The sequence below is a fragment of the Phyllostomus hastatus genome, unplaced genomic scaffold (assembly GCF_019186645.2).
Source record: "Phyllostomus hastatus isolate PE091 unplaced genomic scaffold, TTU_PhHast_1.1 phas_contig_86, whole genome shotgun sequence".
Lineage (NCBI taxonomy): Eukaryota > Metazoa > Chordata > Mammalia > Chiroptera > Phyllostomidae > Phyllostomus > Phyllostomus hastatus.
This window is the reverse complement of record NW_025333977.1, coordinates 77,073,932-77,095,162: the sequence shown is the minus strand read 5'-3', so window position 1 is coordinate 77,095,162 and position 21,231 is coordinate 77,073,932.

Sequence of the window (21,231 nt, the reverse complement as noted above, 5' to 3'; positions counted from 1 at the left end):
CTAATGTGGTGTGGGCAGATGCACTTGTAAATCCCCCATCATGAAATGGACAAACTTGTTGCAAGAGTCTTCAAAGAAAATTCACTGAAACTGAACTCAGCCTGTCAGAACAACACCAGATGGTACACTGATACAGATGGGTTCCTAGAACACTCACCTAGTGAGGAAGACAGTATTCAAGGGGCCCAACCTCCAGAACATAATTCGGATTTATTTATCTTTGGGGGACCCCACTCATACATTATAATGATCCCCATTCCATAGATTTATGTACTCAGGAGATGAAACAAGATTGCCCAAGGTCACACAGAAAGTTTGTGTTTGTAATTAGATAGCTCCAAGATGTTTGAAATTTGCTGGGAAAAAATGATAGCTTGTCATTAAATATAGATGGCTGAGCACATGTAGACATTATGAGAATATTTAAAAGCCTATGGATATATGTTTATTATAAAATACATTAGCAAGTGCATTCAGAGATTTGAATAATAACTTCATGAGCCATGTTCAAACGATGAATAAACATAAGTCTTCTGTAGTCCTTTTGATGAGATGGGTCATCAAAATGAAGTTTATAAGATAGCTAGACTAAGCAGAACTGTCCTGACAAGACTAAAGCAGTTAGAAATGTTGTGAGAAATTTTGAGAGAAGGTATGTGATTTTGATAGTCACCTATCAAGCAGTGAGGATTTTAAGGCCAACAAAATTGAGGTTTTGTTTTAAAAAATAAAGAGAGAGAGAGATCAAAATGGCAGCTGCCAATCAGAGGTTCCACACTAAAAAAACAAATGAGTCATAGAGTATAAAAGGAGGCCTAGTTTTTAAATCTCTTTTTATGGTTATATACTATTTATATAATTAATCTTTATCACTATAGCATATTCATTTATATCCTTGTGTGTATATTATATATGTATATACATGCTCAGATATATATTATATATATATATATATATATATATATATATATATATATATAAATATACACACTCAAATATGTTTTTCTTTTTTTTTTTAACGCAAGGGGTTCCAAACTATAAAGAGTAGTTATTAGCAAGGGATTACCTGGAACTTTTACTTTACATTTTATATATTTAGATATTGTTTAAATTATTTGCAATAACACGGACAACTTTTATTGTTGTAATAAAAGATGCTTCCTTATTTTAAAGACTCTTTAGAATACCTTTGTTTTATAGATACAGAATTTATTTCTTTGTGTGATTTTTTCTTTATTCGAGTGAATCATTCTTTAGTAAGACTTAAGCTAGCACAAAATAAACAAAAACTTTAGACAGGAGAGGAAGGTCCCCTGTGCTTCCAATTATGCTGTTTTAAAATGTGGAATTATTCAAAATTAATTGTGGTGTTACAATTGCATCTGATTAGACTATATTGATGATTCTTATTTTCATTGTGTTTATACTATAAGATCCCCCATAATAATTACTCAGATGGAAAAGAGAAAAAACAAATTAAAACAACAGAACAATGCATACATTTGGCATAAAATTTTTAGATCTCATTATTACACTTATTATTGCCTCATAGAACCAAAAATCTTAAGAAATCAAAGACTAAAATAATAGGACAAAAAATAAAGATTTAGAAACAAGACAGAGAAATGGCTAATAGTAGGTACAGTCTGTTTTCCTACTTGGGAAAGACTTAAGTATACAAATTTTCTAGAAGAAAACAATTTGCTCCATCACAAAGATTTTTATGTGATGTCTTAGAGGGAGTGCTATTAGCAAATACTAAGCATTCTGAGAAATTTTGTTTATTTGACATGCAACTGACTCAAACTAATTAAAATCAGTATATTTACTGTAGGGTGTTCCATAGCTTTAATGAGCTAATATGCATTTTCTTTTCTCAAGAGATTATATTACACAATATTCCCAAAAATTATTTCACTAGAAGAACATACCCTTATTTTTTTCAAAGCATTTTGCAGGACACTGCATCAAGCAACTTTGTCTTCTGGTTTCCTCCCACATTCAGGACCTGATTTTACTTGAGGAAACACCAAAAATAATATCAACTTTACCCCCTACATAGGAATGTTCATTTCTCAAGATGTTTTGCTTGAGATTATGAAGAAATGAGTCCTTAAATCCAAATGCTCAGGGCAGGTAACACAGTTAGCCTCCTCAGAATCACTTACACAGTGATACTAGTTCTACTGAATTCTAGTTAACTCACAAAATAATACACACAGATTAAACTTCTATCAAGGTAAGATGTTTGGAACTAGGACATTTCTAGAAGGCAAACTCTAATTGGAGGACCCTAGGCACCAGAAATATACAATGAAGGCAGGGACACCAAGAAGTGAAGCACCACTCAGGGTCCTGACTAGAAACAGATGCAATGGTCAAAAGAGTTAGTTGAATGAGTTTAATGAAGACACAATGTGCAGGCAGGGCTAATGGGGGGAACGAGGGATGGTGAAGCACTCTTATATTAATAATGGTGAAAGCCCATAACAACTCCTTGGCCCAAAAGTACTAGAGATATATCTGGTTACTGGCAACCAAGAGATATAAAGCAGCAAGTGAGGGCTACCTGTCAGGAACTATGGCTTTCATTAAAAAACAACAACCTCCACAGTCATTGCCCATTATGATCAGACAAGGAGGGAGGTGCAGGAAAATATCTCAATTTTCTTCTTTGTCCTTTAACCTCCCACCCATTTTCCTCATTGGTCAAACCCAGTGACATCAGAGAGAAAGGCAGTACTCACAGTGCACTTCATGGAAGTCAGCCTCTCATAGGTCAAAACGGGGGAGAAGACAGAGAATGTAGCTGGAGTGACAAATATATTCACATGAGAGGTGCTGAGAATGGACTTAACTTTAGTAGGTACTATCTGTTCTGCCAGACATATTCTTTATAATTTTATAAGTACATGTATTCTCCAGAACACAAAAGAGTAAATGAGATCAATTCATTTTGAGAAATTTAACTAAATTCATACGGGCAACTTTTGACTCTAAAATAATACCTGAAATGTCCTGAATAATATTAAGTTGGTTCTGTCATACTAAAACAAAGCTAAGGATAACATTTATCCAGAGGTTGTATTAAAATGATGGAAGGAGGAAATAATAAAGAAGACTGTATGTCAAAATTTCCCAGAGTTTAAGGAAGATATGAATCTTTAAAGCAAGAAGTCTCACAGAGACAGGTAAAGCCAATGTAACAGATGGTTAATACTGGAAAAATTTAAGTAAAAAGTGTACAAGAATACTTCATTCCATTCTTATAATTGTTTTTGTAAAGTCTGAAATGATGTCAAATGTAAAAGTTTATAAAAATATGTAAATTACTATAGTATCTACTACATGTGAAATGCTCAATACCTACTAGATGCTGATGCTGTCATTATTAAACCAGTAAAATTTAGCCCTGGCTGGTGTGGCTCAGTGGATTGAGTGCCTACCTGTTCGATTCCTAGTCAGGGAATGTGCCTGGGTTGTAGGCCGGGTCCCCCCTGGGAGGCATACAAGAGGCAACCACAAATTGATCTTTCTCCCCCTCTCTTTCTCCTTCCCTTCCCCCTCTCTAAAAATAAATAAATAAAACCTTTTAAAAATTAAAAAAAATAAACTGATGAAATTTAATAAAAATATTACAAGAAAGCTACAGAAAAATTGTTCCTTATAAATACAGATAGAAATTCTTAACAAAATTTAAGCAAATCTAATCCAGCAATATATTAAAAAGATAATATGTCATAAATGAGTGGGCATACAAAAATGGTTTAACATTAGCCCTGGCTGGTGAGGCTCAGTGGATTGGGTGCTGTCTTGTGAACCAAAGGGTCATTGATTCAATTCCTGAGTTGCAGGCCAGGTCCCCAGTGGAGACGTGCAAGAGGCAACTGCATATTAATGTTCCTCTCCATCTCTTTCTCCCTCCCTTTCCATCTCTCTAAAAATAAATAAAATATTTTTAAAAATGGTTTAACATTAGAAAATTAATCATTGTAAGCCATCATACTAGCAGGCTAAAAACAAAAACAAAAACAAAAAACAACCATGTGATCATTTCAAAAGAGGCGGAAAAAATTATTTAACAAAACCCTAACATACATTCCAAAATAAAATAATAAAACTCTTAAGAAACTAAGAATAGAAGGGAGTTTCTGTAACATAAGAGAATGTACAAAAACCCCACAATTCCAAAATTTTTTTAAAGAAATCCTATTAAAAAAATGGGCAAAAGACTTCAATAGACACTTCTCTAAAGAGGACATATAGATGACCTATAGAAATATGAAAAGATGCTCAATGAGAAATACAAATTAAAACTGCAGTGATATCTCCCCAGGACTGTCAGAATGGCCATCATCAACAAATCAAAAAACAAGGGTTGCTGAGGATGTGGAGAAAGAGGAACCATTTTGCACTGTTGGTAGGAATGCAGACTGGTGCATCCACTGTGGAAAACAGTATGGAGATACCTCAAAAAATTAAGAATGGATTTACATTTTGAAAATGGATTTTCATTTTGATCTAGTGATCCTACTTCTGAAATATATCTAAGGAAACCCAAAACACTAATTCAAAAGAACATAAGCACTCCCATGTTCATTTCAGTGTTATTTACAATCGCCAAGATCTGGAAGCAACCTAAGGACCTATTAGTAGATGAGTGGATAAAACAACTCTGGGACATTTACACAATGGAATACTACTTGGCCATAAAAAGAAGAAAATTTTACCCTTTATGACAACATGGATGGATCTGGAGAATATTATACTAAATGAAATAAGCCAGTCAGAGAAAGACAAATACATTATGATTTCACTTGTGTGTGGAATCCAACAAACAAACTGAGCTAACAAGCAAAATAGAGACAGACTCATAGATGGTGAGCAGATGACAGCTAGTCACTGGGGAGGTTAAGGGGTGGAGGAGGAAAAATGAAAAAGGACTCATGGACATGGACAACATTGTGGTGATTGCAGTGGGGAGAGGGGTATAAAGGAGTTAAATGGTAATGGAAAACATACAAAAAATACAAACCCTACAACTCACATCATCCTTAATCAATGATCAAGGATATCATCCTTGTCAATGATGTTTTGCCCCTAATATAGTCATAAGGCAAGGATATTAAAGAAAAAACATACATATAAATTATATACAGGGGTGAGCAAAGTAGGCTTACAGCTTAATGCAAATAAATGATATAATAATAAATAATAATACAAGGATATACTATGTTTCATGTACTCACAACTGTAAACCAACTTTTGCCCACCCTGTGTGTGTAATTATACATAATTACATATATATATATATACACACAGCTTTAAAGCCAAGGTGTTAGACTCAATTTGGGTGGAGGGCGGTATGAGAAAGGTGAGGTAGACACATGGGTGTGAAAATCCCATACATTGCTGGCTAAAGGTGGCAGCCTCATTTAAAAATTAATGGGGAAAAATAAAACTTTGCTAGTTCAGGTTGTGAACCTGGTTTGGAGTGAATGATGTGCCAGACACAAATCTAATGGTGAGAACCATAACAGCCCAGAGATAAGCTCTTCACTCACCCCTGCCTGACTGCTAAAGTCCGCATGGTGTCTGGGATACCAAGATAGGCCAGTGAAACGTGAGAACTTGAGAACTGACTGCAACTTTGAAGGTATTCTTCAACACATACATATTGTACCTCAGTCAGAACATCTGGGAGAGCCTTAGAGGGAGGTTGAAGAGAGAGAATTAAGGTGTCTGCTCAAATTATTGTCTGACCATGTAACTATGCACACAGAAGGAGAGCCCCAAAAAAGGAATCCTAAGGGGAAGAAAGACTGAGCAGACACATTGTTGGTTTCAGAAGAAGAGAGGTTCTGTGGTGTAAGTCCAGGCAAGGTAGTAAAACAAAGCAACAAACATAACAAAACCCCACAATACAGCAAGCCTTAAAAAAATAAAACAGAATGTATGGGTGCTATAATATGCTATCTAAAATTTTTAGTTTCCATTGTAGGACACAACCATTATAAGACATGCTGAAAAACAGAGAGTGCAACCCATACTTGGCGGGGCGGGGTGAGTAGTTGATAGAAATGGATTCTTAAGAACCCAGATGAAATAACCTAATGGAAATTGTAGAGCTGAAAAATACAATAACTGAAATAAAAAATTCACCATGGTGGACTCAACACCAGACTTGAAATAGCAGAAACTTTAGTGAATTAGAAGACAGATCAATAGAAATTGTCTAATCCAAAGAACAAAAATAAAAGAAAAAAAAATAGAAAAAAATAGAATAGTGTCTCAGAGATCTGCAGGACAATTTTAATGATTCCAGCAAATATTTAGTGGGAGTCATGAAAGGAAGGGACAGAAAAGTGTGGAAAAATAATTATTTAAAATGTAATGTCTGGAAACTTCCCATTTTGATAAAAAATTTTATTTCCAGACCTGAAATGCTCAATGAACACCAAGTCAATATACACACAAAAGAAAACCCAACTAGGCACATTATATCTAGATTCATGAAAGCCAAAGAAAAGAAAAAACCTTGAGAGCAGCAAGAGTAAACATCTCACAGTATAGAAGGAAACAGCAATGTGACTAATGGCTAAGGTTCCAGAGGAAATGGTGGAGGCCACTAGAAAGAGGAATGATGTATTCAAAGTGCTGAGAGAAAAAAAAAGCCAACCAAGAATTCTATAGCCTAATGAAATTATCCTTTAAGGAGCTCCTACCCTTTGTGACAGCATGAATGGAACCGGAGAGCATTATGCTAAGTGAAATAAGCCAGGCAGTGAGGGACAAATACCATATGATCTCACCTTTAACTGGAACATAATCAACAAAGGAAAAAAAGCAAGCAAAATATAGCCAGAGACATAAAAATTAAGAACAGTCTAACAATACCCAGAGGGCAGGGGGAAGGGGACAGTGGGGAGAAGGGTTGTCAGGAACTACTGTAAAGGACACATGGACAAAACCAAGGGGGAGGGTGAAGCAAGTGAGAGAGCTGGGTTTGGCTGGGGTTGGGGGTTGGTGGGGAGAAAATGTGGATAACTGTAAATGAACAACAATAAAGTAGTTTTTTAAAAAAAAAGAAAAATAGGTTTAAACCAAATTGTGTTCTGCTTTAGGTTTTTTGGTCATTTTTTTTCAGTACATTATTTTCAAAATAAAAATAAGTGAAACTAATAAACTAATACATATTGAAAGACTGGAAAGCATTAAAAAATCTCAAAATAAAAACATTTTTAGATAAAGAAAAACTAATAGAATTCACTGCAGACCTGACTTACTAGGGAAAAAAGTAAATCCTTTATGCTAAAGGATGTTACATGACATAGTAATTCAGATCCACAGAAAAGAATGGAATTCATCAGAAATATGTGAGTAAATGAAAAGATTGTGTGTATCATTTTTTTCTTTCTTAATTTCTTTAAAATCAGAAGATTGCTTAAGGCCATAATCCTAACACATTATTATTGGCTTTATAAGATATATTAAGCTTTTATATATATGACAACAGCACAAAGGAATGAGGAGAGATGAAATGGAGCTTTACTGATATTATATGTTTTACTAAAATTAAGTCAGTGCTAACTTTCAGTGAATTGTGAAAGTTAAAGATGAATATTTTAATCCCTAGAGTAACTAACAAAAAAAATCTCAAAGAATACAACTAAAATAATCAACAGGGGAATTAAAATGATATCCAAGTATTAGTTATTGTTTAGCACAAAAACAGTAATAGAGAAATAGAGGAACAAAAAAGAACTAAGATATGCAGAAAACCAATAGCAAAGTGGCAGATATAAGTCCAGCTATATTAACAAGTTCATTAAACGTGAATGAGCTGGACACTACACTCAAAAGGCAGAGGTAAAATGTTTTTTTTTTTAAGAAAACAAGATTTTATTCTCTGTCCACAAAAGAAATATTTAAAATTCAAAGATACAGATAGGTGAGGGGGGATGGGACAAAAATGCAGGCATAGGGTAACTATAACAGATAGTGGCTACATTAATCTGAGATGAAATAGACCTCAAGGCAAAGAGTGTTACTAGTGCTGATTCTGTGGACATTTCATAATGATAAAGGGGTCAATACATCAGAAACATATAAAATTATAAATAGATACATTTATAACAATAGGACCTGAAAACAAATGAAGCAAAACCAATACAATTTAAGGAGAAAATGGAAGATAAAACAGCCCTAGTTGGTGATTTAGCTACTCCTGACTCAGTAATATAAAGAAGTTGAGAGAAAATGAGTAAGAATATAGAAGCCTTGAATAACACCATCAAAAGGATTTCATTGACATGTAAATAGTATCTTCCACATGGCAACAACAAAATACACATTATTTCTAAGCACACATGGAACAATCTTCAGGATAGAGTGATATAAGCTATCTCATAAACCAAGTCTCATAACAATTACAGGGACAGAAATAACACCAAGTATTTTTATCACCATAATGGAATTAAATTAGAAATCAACAATAGAAAAATATTTGTGAAATACCCAAATATTTTGAAAATAAACAACAGACTTCTAAATAACTAATGTTCAAAGAAGAACCCACAAGAGAAATTGCAACTGAATGAAAATAAAAACACCACAACACCAAAATTTATGGGATGCTGCTAAAACAATGTTTAGAAGGGAATTTGGGTCATAAAATGCTTACATAATTAAAGAAGGAAAGTCTAAATCAGTAATCTTCTACTTGACAAGCAAGAAGGAAGAAATCAAATTTAAAATAGAAAGGAGAAAATAATAAAGATCAAAGCAGAAATCTGTTGAATAGAAGCAAAAAACAATAGAAAATATTGATGGAATCGAGAGTTGTTCTTGTGTGAAGGTCAATACAATTAATGAACATAAGTAGAGAACCTATGGAAAATAAAATCATAAGAAAATACAAACGACTTTACATGCTGAAAAACTAGGTAAACACAGATGGATAAATTTCTAGAAAGATGAAAATTACCAAAACTACTTGAGCTAACTTGAGAAATAATGGAAAACCTGAATAGACCTAACAAAAGGAGGAAATTAAATTAGTAATTAAAAATAAGGGAAGAGACCTGGCTGGTATTGCTCAGTGGGTTGAGAACAGGCCTGTGAACAGAGCATCACTGATTGATTCCCAGTCAGGGCACATGTCCTGTAGGGGGTGCTCGAGAGACAACCACACATTGATGTTTCTCTCTTTTCTCCTTCCCTTCCCTTCTATCTAAAAAGAAATAAATAAAATCTTTTAAAAAATAAAGGACGAGAAATTGAAAGAGGGGGACTTTATAAAATTCTCTAGTATTTGAAGCTTTTATAATGAGAATATAGTGCTGAATTATTTGCGTGATGATAAAAATATCTGATCCTGCTAGCTGTAGTTGTCTAGAGTTCAGCTTAATAGTTAAACTTATAGGACACATCAGGCTCCACCCAGCACCAAGCCTATTTACTTTTAAGAAAGCAAACAGGAAATAGCCCAGCACGTACACCAACAACACAGCCCTGAAGTTGTACCTCCAGGCACAGGTTGCGGTGCTCCTGTCATAATGCTTATAAGGCATGCATGGTAGTAAGAAATGAAGCTGAAAAGGTAGAAATATTAAAGCATAGTAGCTCAGGGAATCATCAGCTCTAGGATCTCTTAATTTTTTTTTAAATCAGTAGTGTCTCAGTTTCCCTCTTTTTAATTTTTAAAATTTTTATTTATTTTTAATTTTTTATATATATTTTAAAATTAAAGTATAGTCAACATACAATATTATATTATTTTCTGGTGTACAACATAATGATTCAACATTTGTATACCCTACGATGTGATCAGCATGACGTTTCCTAACCATCTGTCACTGTACAAAGTGATGATGATATTATTGAATGTATTTTCTCTACTGTTCAGATTTCCTTAAGTTTTTATTCCTCATCACACTGTGCTCTCAAGTATATGTGACTAGGCTCAATTCTCTGGCCCAGCTGCATCTCCTAAACCCCAGTCATCCACTTCTCAGTCTTAATAATGAAGAAGGTATGATTTGGTCCTGTTCCTAGTCCCTGTTTAGATTCTCTTTTACTATGGATCTTTCTAGTTAAATTCCACATATTTTTCAGTTGCTATTGCAAGGAGAATTGAACAGGAGTCAAATCCTTAGACATTCCTGAGACTAAAAGACATTCACAGAAACAGCTGTTAACTCCTTTTACACATCTAGACAAATATCACTCAAAGATTAGTAACAGTCTGTGTTAAGATTATAGACACTTTTTTCTCATTTAAACTTTCACCTGTTTTGTAACTTTGCAATGAGCACAAAGTAATTTTATATTTGGAAAATAAAGCTATTTCCAAAAATAATAAATTTTTAAACAAATCAAACATTTGCTCAATTGGGGAAATGAACAGTTGGTGCAGATGGCAAATATTTTCATACTTGCCAGTGTTGACAAGACAAAGAATTTCATTGGCATGTGGCAGTTTTAAAAATTACATTTTAACATTAATAACTCTAATTAAAAATACTTCAGAATTCCAAATAAGCTTTGAAACTAAGAGAGGAAGGAACATGTTTTGAGTATGTTCTATTTCCTATTCTATTTTTCTGGCAGGTTGGGATTTCCGGGCAGAAGACTCTGAGAATATTAGCTTGCAGGAGGTTTATAGGGATGTCATTTGGATCAAGTGTACCTGTGGAAGATAAGGGACAAAAGCACGATTGGGCAAAGGGGGAAGTCAAGCTGCAATGCAGTCTCAGGAAGCCCCAGCTCTAAAGCTGGGATGACCTTTCAGACCTTCTCTAAGAGGTGGGGAAGAGGGAGTGGAGAAGGGGAAAGAGAATGAAGGGGCAGAGGACTGGCGTAGAGAGCAGGACTTGAAGCCATGTTTAGAGCATGTGCAGTAGAGTGATGACGTGGGGTCACTACAGCCCCTCAGTAGGTACAGTACCGTGTGACAGACCACGTGTGCTTATCTGAAGGGTAATACCACCCTCTCAGAGCACGCGCAGTAGACTGAAATAAACCACATGTGCCAATCGAGGTTGCACAAAACAACGTGGCTATGAGAACTGATGTAAACGTGTACCTATCAGAGCTTGTGCATATATGTGCCTATTGGGACTATGGAAAATAGCCTGTGCTTATCCAAAATAAGAAAGACATGTTTATGAGAAACTGCAAATCAACATGACTTGGCAACCAAGAAAAGCCTAAAAGCAGAGGACTTCAGACCATGGATATCCGGAGAGTGAGGGGTAACTTTGAGTTGTCCAGCACCTTCCGCCTTGGGAGAGAAAGACCCACACTGTGCTTCTGTCCCTCTGACTCTGCCTTGCAGGGCTCAGACTGGCCACCCCAGGTGCCTCCTGAACCTGCACCTGATCTGGATTCTTGGGGCTCATGTTCATTAACCCCAGTTCTCTTGTGTGATATTATTGGCGATTGTTTCTGAGTGATTATTAGTGTTATTAGGTTAGCATGGATTTGGATGGAATCTGCATTAATAAAAACTGAGTGAATAGCATAGTCACCTGTGTTGACTCACTGTTACTCCTGCATACCAGCATCACCTGTAGTGGTGACAAATACCAGCATCACTAGTAGTCATATAGGCAGTCCAGCACTTTTGGTTCTTAAGGCCCATTGGTCAGACAACTTGAGTGGGGACCAAAGTCTGGCTTACAGGAAAGACTGTATCACAAAACACATGCTCACAACAACGGGGTAGGGCCTTTGCAGGCCCAGGTTGATTAAGGCAGCTCTGGGAAAGGAGCATGTCCCTGGTAAGGTGACTCTCTCTAGTTCAGGCGATAGCTGAAGGGAACTGATAGCTTAGGCTTTCTTCGGAGCAACTCTCCCAGCAGCCGAGTAATCAGGTCTTTATTCCTGAAGGGAGATGTGGGCAGTACATTACAGTGTTCATCACGATTTGAAAATGATGAATGAGTTATACAAAGTTTGTGTTGTGACACAGTCTGTGTAGCAGATACTCTTAGTTGCCTGGCCAAGACCTGTCTTCTCTTGGTGACCTAATTTATCTGAAACAGTGACATGTCCAGGGCAGGTGAAGTAACATGAGTATCTAAACCAATTACAAGATTCATGTTCCCTGCTTTCTGGAGCTTCCACCTGCCTTCCCACCCTCTGCAGCAGCAAGTAGCCTGATGGTAATAAGATAATGAGACCTAAGGATATGTCTGCTCTAGGAATTCTGAAAAATTTTGTTTTCCTTGTTAAAAGGAACAGATGAAGCTGATATCCTCTCACCTCCTCCTAATTCCCTCTTTCTATTCTTACACACAGCTGTAGTACTTATAGTCACAGATGTTATTTTGCAACCAAAGGGAAAAGGTCAACAGAATTGTTACAAGTTTGTTCCAGCATTCATGAGCCACTAAACTGACTAAAGCCACAAAATCACTTCTCGGTTTCTTGCTCTTTAAGAAAAATAACTCCTACTTGTTCAAGTACCTAAAATGGATATTTTGTCACTGGCTGCAAAGCATAACCCAAATTGAACCAAGAGTCTTGTAAGATAGGATGATGACTCTATTGAAAATATGGAGTTGATACATGCATGCATGCGTGTCTGTGTGCTCACCAATTTGTGGTGTGTTTTCAGTAAATTTGAAAACACCAAATACTATATATCTTCCTTCTGGGATTTCACACTGCATATTAGAATGAATTATATGAATTAATTGCATTAAGATGTTCTGCCATAAATAAGCTACTTCAATGAACCAAACAACAACAACAACAACAACAACAAAAAACTTAGTAAAATTCTACCCACTAATAGAACTGGATTAGGAAATGTTATTTAGCATGTGTTCTGATCCATATCCCTTAACTTTCCCCTGTTTCTATGATTATTTTCTGCAGTAGTGTTCCTAGGAGCAACCAGTTTAAAATGAATTAAGTAAAAACAGTAAAACCTGGTTGGCCCGGATTTCTCAAGCAAGCGAGCTAGCTAGCTCTGAAATATTGACATATTGAACTGTGTTTTAGGATGTGGTCAGAGCCCAACAGAGAAACATGTGTGGCACATTTGCAGATCACAGCTAACCTGCAAACTGTTTGCTGGTCACAATTAACATCCTGCGTCTCTCCCCACTAGTTATTTTTATCCGCCTGCAATCAGCCCCCTTTTACCACTGTGTGGGCTCGCCTATTGACAGCACAGAAACAGAGGCATGAGGTGGAGGCATTCAGTTTTCCATGCTGAAGAGGGAGGCTGTTGTCCATCTTGATACAGAAAATAATGGTCATGACCACTTTAACAAAAGTCCCGAGTTGCATTTGCTCACATAATTTCAGAGCCTGGCATCTATATATATGATATCATCATCTATAGAGAGGGAGTTTGGTACACTCCCACCAAAGTCATTCTAGTGTGAAGGACTGGTTACTCGTCTTGCTTCTCTCTTTGACCTGCTTCAAAAATGGCCCATTTTTCCTTGTAGTTACTTATTCAATCATTCTTCTTTTGAAGGATGCCTCAGAATGTCTCACAGACATGTCAAACTAAAACTTTCTGAAATTGAGCTTTTTGATTCCTTGTCCATCTTCCACATTTTGAAAGTAGCACTATCATTACCCAGAAACTTAATTCAAACCAGGAACCTAGAACTCATTATCCTTGCTGCCATGGCATGTCTCTCGTCCTCATATCCAATTTCTTTTCACACCCTGACTTCAGAAAACATATTAATTCATTCACACTATCTCTCTGCTGCCTCCATGTAGACCAAGCATCGTGATCTCTTGCCCAGACCTTTGCAAAGATCTTCCCTGATTCTACACTCTTGACTTTTATGATCTCTTCCCCACAGAAGATCCAGAATAATATTTTAAAAAGTGTGTTATACCAAGTCACTTCCTTGCCCACTGGGCATTCTCAGTAGTTGAACACTGCATTAAGAATAAAATTCTAGCTCCTTACTATGGCTTCAGGCCCCACATGGTCTGGTCACTGCACCCTTTTCCAATTTCGACATGTAGCACTTTTTGTTTTGCTCAATGGTCTGGAGCAGGACAAACTATAGCCCATGGACCAAATCTACCCTATCACCTGTTTTTGCAAATGAAGTTTCATTGGAATACAGCTACACCCATTCATTTATATACATCTATGGCTGCTTTTATGTTGTAAGAGTGCAGCTGAGTGTTTCAACAGAGAACATATAGCCCCCAAAGCCCAAATATTTACTATCAGACTCTGCAGAGAAAATTTTGCTGACGACTCCTTTAAGTCTCACTTGCCTCCTGTCCTCCAACAAGATAAACAACTCCAGCCTTTGTATTTGCCCTCCCCCCTGCTTGGAGAGGGTAAAATGTTTCTTCACCAAACTTCTTCCATCTTCTCAATGACTCAGCTCAAACTTAAATAAACATTCAAGACAGCCTTCCTTTATAACTAAAGTAGGACACCCATCTCCACAGATACACTCCACTCTAACATATCCTGTTTGCTGTATAACCCATTAAAGTAAAAATTATTTTGCTTCTGTTTTTTTTATTATGGTCTAATTACCTCCACAAGACTCTAAGCTACAGGGAGGCAGGCCCCATGTCTATCTTCTTCAGCGCTACTTCCCCCAAACCTAGAAAGTGACAGTACATAATATGTGCCCAGCAAATGTCAGCTAATCAGTAAATAATGATTTAATCAAGTAACAAGTTATGACCAATTTTCCTAAATGACTTCCCATCCTTTAGCTTCACATCCTATATAAATTTCCCACAGGGAAAAAAAAAACAGTGCTTTCTCTTCCTTCAAATTAGCCTACAGGATAATAATTATAAGATAATAATAAATGTTGTTATTGAAGCTTCTAGATGTAGTCAAGTTGCTTTTTGTATCTCTTCATTTGTGCATTTATTCAGCCCACAAATATTTATTGATAGCCATCTGTGGGAAACACATGGAAAGACATAGTACAATAAGCTTGTCTAATGGGCAGAAGTGTAACTGTCATTATCTTCATATGACTAAGAGAGTTCAAAAGTCAAAGGTTTTAACTAAGGTTTTTCCAACTTAGTATCCTACTTCTCCCAGTCATCCAGAAACACGACCGCAATGACTGCACAGGAATGTTGCTGTTAACACTGGGACTGGAACAGTCAGCATTGTCATATGAACATCAGTGGAACTGCTCTGTAGAACAAAGCATGTATAGAGAGATGTGGCTGATGCACTCTATAAGCAGGATTAAAGTGACTGGGCTTTCTTTTGGTGATTGTGAGTCTGGTCAGCAATAGAGAGAGAGGAACAGTTTGGGATGGAGGACATTTTTTGGAGTTCAGTGATATTGGGCTTGGATGAGGCTCTCCAGAAGAAGACTTTGGACACTGTGGTGGTCACTAGGTATTTGTGGAGTTGGACAAAAGGCCATCTGACAGCCAAGGGTACTGGAAAAAAGAGCAAAAGCACAACTTTACCACCTTGCATATATGACAATTTCCCTATCTGCCACTGCAAATCATTTAATCATTTCTCTTTGGCCATAAGGATCTTACCTTACTTATTTTTGCAGCTCTCACACTGCCCAACTTGGAGACTTTCACACAGTATTCTCTTAAATACTTACTGAACTGAATGGCAAGTGCACATTGAAAAGGGGTTTTCCCTATGTCTTCATCTGCAGTAAATGCACCAAAACCACTGCATGTTTTTTTTTTTACTAGACTAGAGTTGGTGTTCATGCTTCTAAACCCACCACTGGATAATATAATCAGGTTCTAAAACTTTTTTTTTCACTGTGTGTATAAATAAACTGTCAATCACAGCATTGAATAGGCTTTTGGTATTATAAGATAAAACTGCTTGATAATTGTCATCTTGTTTGGAAATGGCAAATGATGGGTTTCAGGATGATTAGCAAGGTGTAATCTCATTAACCTGCCCTTGAAGTCAGTTTTACTACAAGATGTAAGATGGATTTCCTGTGGGAAACCATTACTCTGCTCCTAACCTCCCTTCTCCCACCACTGAGTCTTAACTGGCATCATTTCCAAGGAAGCTGTGCAGGGTTAGCAAATAATGATAATAAGAATGATAATTTTTAAAGCACATACATTTCCAGACAAGTAGGAGAAAAAGCATATAGTGTTATGGATACAGTTAATATTTGTTTAGTTTTATTGAAGTGCTCTGTGTACATTAGTACAAGCCCTTCAACTTTTGCCTGTTTTCACTATGGAAAGAATTACATTTAAAAAAAGGCTGTTTTGCTTATTTGTATTTTTATACTTGAGAGCCTCCCTTTCCTAAATTATTCTAGTAAGTATTCATACATATTGTGTCTATTTGTCTGCATGTTTCTTATATCAATGAAGAAGACTGGTATTCAAAATATCAAAACTAATTAGTAGTAATGAATGATCTATACGAACACTCAACATTGCCCTGTTATTAATAAGCAAAACTGTTTGGGTGGAAGAGATGACAGCATAGGAATATCACTTGGCCCAGAATTGCAGGCTCTCACTTGATACTGAAGCACTGCCAGACTGAAGCACCTAAAACCATCCAAGCAAAATAAAAGCTAATAAATCATTTTGAGAATCATGGCCCAGGAACTTCACAGCTGTTTGAGGAACTGCCATTTAATTGAATAACATTGAATTAATTATGTCCAAAAGAAAAATGGAAAAATAGTTTCAGTGTGGTAAGGAAAAGCAGATATATTTTTTAAAAAATTAAAAAATAGGACAGTTAGCTCAATGTCAACTGAGCTGTCATGTGCCTGAGAAGAAATCGACACCATTCTTCCCTCACAGGTGAACCAAACTCACTGTTCAGCAAAACCCTGCGAGGCAAAGGTCCAGCTTATTCGCCAACTCTATTGGTATAAGAAAAAAATATGGATTTGTAGGAAAAGACAAATGTTACAGAAGTTGTATATAAAGGCCTTAAATTGTATTATGTAGACTTCTTAGGGTAGAGACCATTTCTTATACATTAGTGTGATTATTCATAACACCTAAAACAGTTCCAATGAACATAGGAGGGGCTCAGGGTTTATTTACTAACAGAATGGCATAGTGTTAAATCAAACTCGTAAACCCAGACACTCCTAAATTAAACACTGACTTATATACATTTTACATTGAATATTGTGAAGAATTTCATTATGTCATACTCTTAAATTTTTATCTATCCTGAAATTCAGTTGTGATAAGTTTGTGTAAGTTCTTGATAAACAATAAGCAGATTTTATAGGAGCCTGGTTTTTGAATTATTTATTTTATCAGTCTAATATATGTTACCACTTATTCAGAGTATCAAGGCAAGCTAAAAGGATGTTGTGATCTTTACAATGTGCATTTCAAAGCAGCTTCCTTTTTTTAATTCAAAGGTAGTTTTTAAAAGATTTTATTTATTTGTTTTTAGAAAGAGGAGAAGGGAGGGAGAAAGAGAGGAAGGAAGAGAGAGAGAGAAATTCAATGTGTGGTTACCTCTGGAGTGCCCCATACCAGGGACCTGGACCATAACCCAAGCATGTGCTCTGACTGGGAATCAAGCCAGCAACCATTTGGTTTGCAGGCTGGCACACTATCTACTGAGCCACATGAGCCAAGGTAAACCTAACAGTGTCTTTATACATAGAATAATTTTTCTAAACTACATATATTTGGGTATTATTTTTTAATCTATCCTGACAGCATCTGTCTTTTAATTAGTGCATTGTAATCTGTTTATTTATTAATGATAGCCATTCTGACAGATGTGAGGTGATATCTCATTGTGGTTTTAATTTGCATTTCTCTGAAGATTAGTGACATTGAACATGTTTTCATATGTCTCCTGGCCATCTGTGTGTCCTCTTTGGAGAAGTGTTTATTCAGGTCCTTTGCCTATTTTTAATCAGATTGTTGGTTATTTTGGTGTTGAGTTTTATAAATTCTTCATAAATTTGGGGTATTAACCCCTTATTAGATGTATCCTTGGCAAATATATTCTCCTAATCAGTTGGTTTTCTTTTCATTTTGTTGATAGTTTCCTTTGCTGTGAAAAAAAATTTTAGTTTGATGTATTTCCACTTGTTCATTTTTTTATTTTGTTTCCCTTGCCCAAGGTCATATGTTGGAAAAAATATTACTATGAGGAATGTCTGAGATTTTATTGCTTATGTTTTCTTCTAGGATTTTATGGTTTAGAGTCTAATATTTAAGTCTTTAATCCATTCTGAGCTTATTCTTGTGTATGGTATAAGACGGTGATCTAGTTTCATTTTCTTGCACATATCTGTTCAATTTTTCCCAACACCATTTATTAAACAGGCTGTCTTTGCCCCATTATATGTTCTCACCTCTGTTGACAAATATTAATTGGCCATAAAGACATGTATTTCTTTCTGGGTTTTCTTTTTTGTTCCATTGATCTCTGATTTTATGCCAGTACCATGATGTTTTGATTACTATGGCTTTGTAGTGTAGTTTGATATCAAGTAGTATGATTCCTCTATCTTTGAAGTTCTTTTTCAAGATTTCTGTAGCTATTCAAAGTCTTTTGTCATTCCATATAAATTTTGAAAATATTTGTTCTAGCTCTGTGAAATATGTCATTGGTATCTTAATAGGAATTTCATTGAATTTATAGATTGCTTTGAGTAATATGGACATTTTAATGATATTAATTATTCATATTCATGAACATAGTATGTGCTTTCACTTATTCATATCATCTTCAATTTCTTTCTTCAGTGTTTTATAATTTTCCAAGTATAGGTCTTTTACATCCTTGGTTAGACTTAATCATAGGTATTTTATTCTTTTTGAAGCAATTGTGAATGGGATTGTTTTTAAATTTCCATTTCTGATAGTTAATTATTGATGTATAAAAATGCAACAGGTTTCTGAACATTAGTTTTATATCCTGCTACCTTACAAATTCATTTATCAATTCTAGTAGTTCTTGGAGGGGAGTCTTTAGGACTCTCTCTCTCTGCGGTATCATGCTGTCTGCAAATAATGACAATTTTACTTCTTAATTTCCAATTTGCATGCCTTTTATTTCTTTTTCTTTTCTTATTGTTATGGCTAGAACTTCCACTGCTATGTTGATTAAGAGTGGTGAAAATAGTCATACCTGTCTTGTTCCTGATCTTAAGGGAAACATTTTTTGTTTTTCTCATTGAGTATGATATTGGCTGTGGGTTTGTCATATATGGCCTTTATTATGCTGAGGTATGTTTCTTCTATTCCTGTTTTGCTGAAAGTTTTTATCATACACAGGTGCTGGATTTTATCAAGTGTTTTTTCTACATTTATTGATCTGATCATGTTTTTTATTCTTCATTTTTTAATGTGGTATATCATATTTATTGATTTGCAGATATCAGACCAACCTTGTATCCTTGGAATAAATTATACTTGATAATGGTGTATGATCTTTTAAACATATTGCTGGATCCTGTTTGCTAATATTTTGTTGTGGATTTTAGCATCTATATTCCTCAGTGATATTAGTCTATAATCTTCTTTCTTTGTAGTATCTTTGTCTGCTTTTGGAATTTGGATAATGCTGGCCTTGAAAATGAGCTGTGAGTGCTTCTCTCTCTTTATTTTTTTGGAATAATTAGAGATGGATAGTTATTACTTTTCTTTGAATATTTGGTAAAGTTTACCTGCAAAGCCATCTAGTCTAGGACTTTTGATTTTAGGGAGTTTATTACTGCTTCAATATCATTAGTTGTAATTGGTCTTTTCAGATATTTTGATTCTTCCTGATTCAGTTTTGGAAGACTGTATGTTTCTAGGAATTCATACATTTTGTCCAGATTGTCCCATTTGTTGGCATATAGTTGTAATATTTTTTATAATCATTTGTATTTCTTTAGTGTCAGTTGTTACTTCTCTTTCATTTCTGATTTTGTTTTATTTTATTTGGATCCTCTCTCTCCCTCTGAGTGGTTTTTTTTTTAACCTGGTTAAAGATTTGTCAGTCTTGCTTATCTTTTCAAAGAACCAGCTCTTAGTTTCATTGATTATTTATATTATAATTTTTAGATTCTACTTTGTTTATTTGTGATCTAATCTGTATTATCTCCATCCTTCTACTCACTTTGGGTTTTACTTGTTGCTCTTTTTCTTGTTCCATTATGTATAAAGTTAGATTGTTTATTTGAAGGATTTTTTTTTTTGAAGCCTGTAATGATATGAATTTCCCTCTCAGGGCTACTTTTGCTGTGTCCCATAGATATTGGGTGTTTGTGTTCTTATTTTCATTTGTTTTATCTTTTGATTTCTTCCTCTATCTCATTTATAACCCATTCATTTTTTAGTAACATGTTATACAGCCTTTATGTCTTTGTGTGTTTTTCAGTTTTTTTTCCTGTGATTGATTTTGAGTTTCCAGTTTGGGGATTTTCTGTTATCTATCTTTAGCACACAGATTTTTTCTTCAGGCATGTCAAGAATTTTCATCTCTGTGGTTGTATTATCCATCTGTTCTATCATGTTGTCAACATTTCCCATTAAAGTTTTTAACATTCATCATAGTTATTTTATAAGTTTCTGTCTGCTAATTATAACATTTGTGTCATATTTGAGTCTGGCTCTAGTGATTTGTCTTTTCAGACTTTTTTTACTTTATCACACCTGTTGAAAGCCAGGTATTTTGTTTTGGGAAATAGAAACTCAACTGAATAAGCCACCAGTATGAGCATTTGTGTTAATCCAGTTAGGAGTTGGGTTTTGTTTAATGTTTGCTGCAGCTACCCATGACAGAAGCCTCAAATTTCCCTAGTTTCTTTATTTTTTTACTTCACATCTTGACTCCAGACTTCCCTAAGTATTCCTCTTATGATGGAGTCTTCTTCTTATTGGTCTCCCAGTTGTAACTCCCTGATACTATCCTGGAACCTTGTGGTGGTAAGTTAGGGTTGGAGTCTTGAGCCATTCTGCAATTTTCCAATTACATCTCAGCCTTTTAGTGGGCTTGTGTTTCTGGCCTATGACTTTCCTAAATGATTCTTCTGTATAGTTCCCTTTCAACACTCTTAACTGAGGCAGAAGGGCTGGATGGGGCTGGAATGGGAGGCATGCCTTTCTGCCAGAGCTCTGGAACAGTGCTCTGACAAAGTCTTTCCCCATGAAAAGCAGGCCTCGGTTATGAGGGAGGCTTCAGACATGCACTTCACAATAATTACTGTTCCTCTCCATCTGCTAGAACCAAAAAGTATATCTTTCTCATATTTTTCACAATAAGAACTTGGTTTTCTT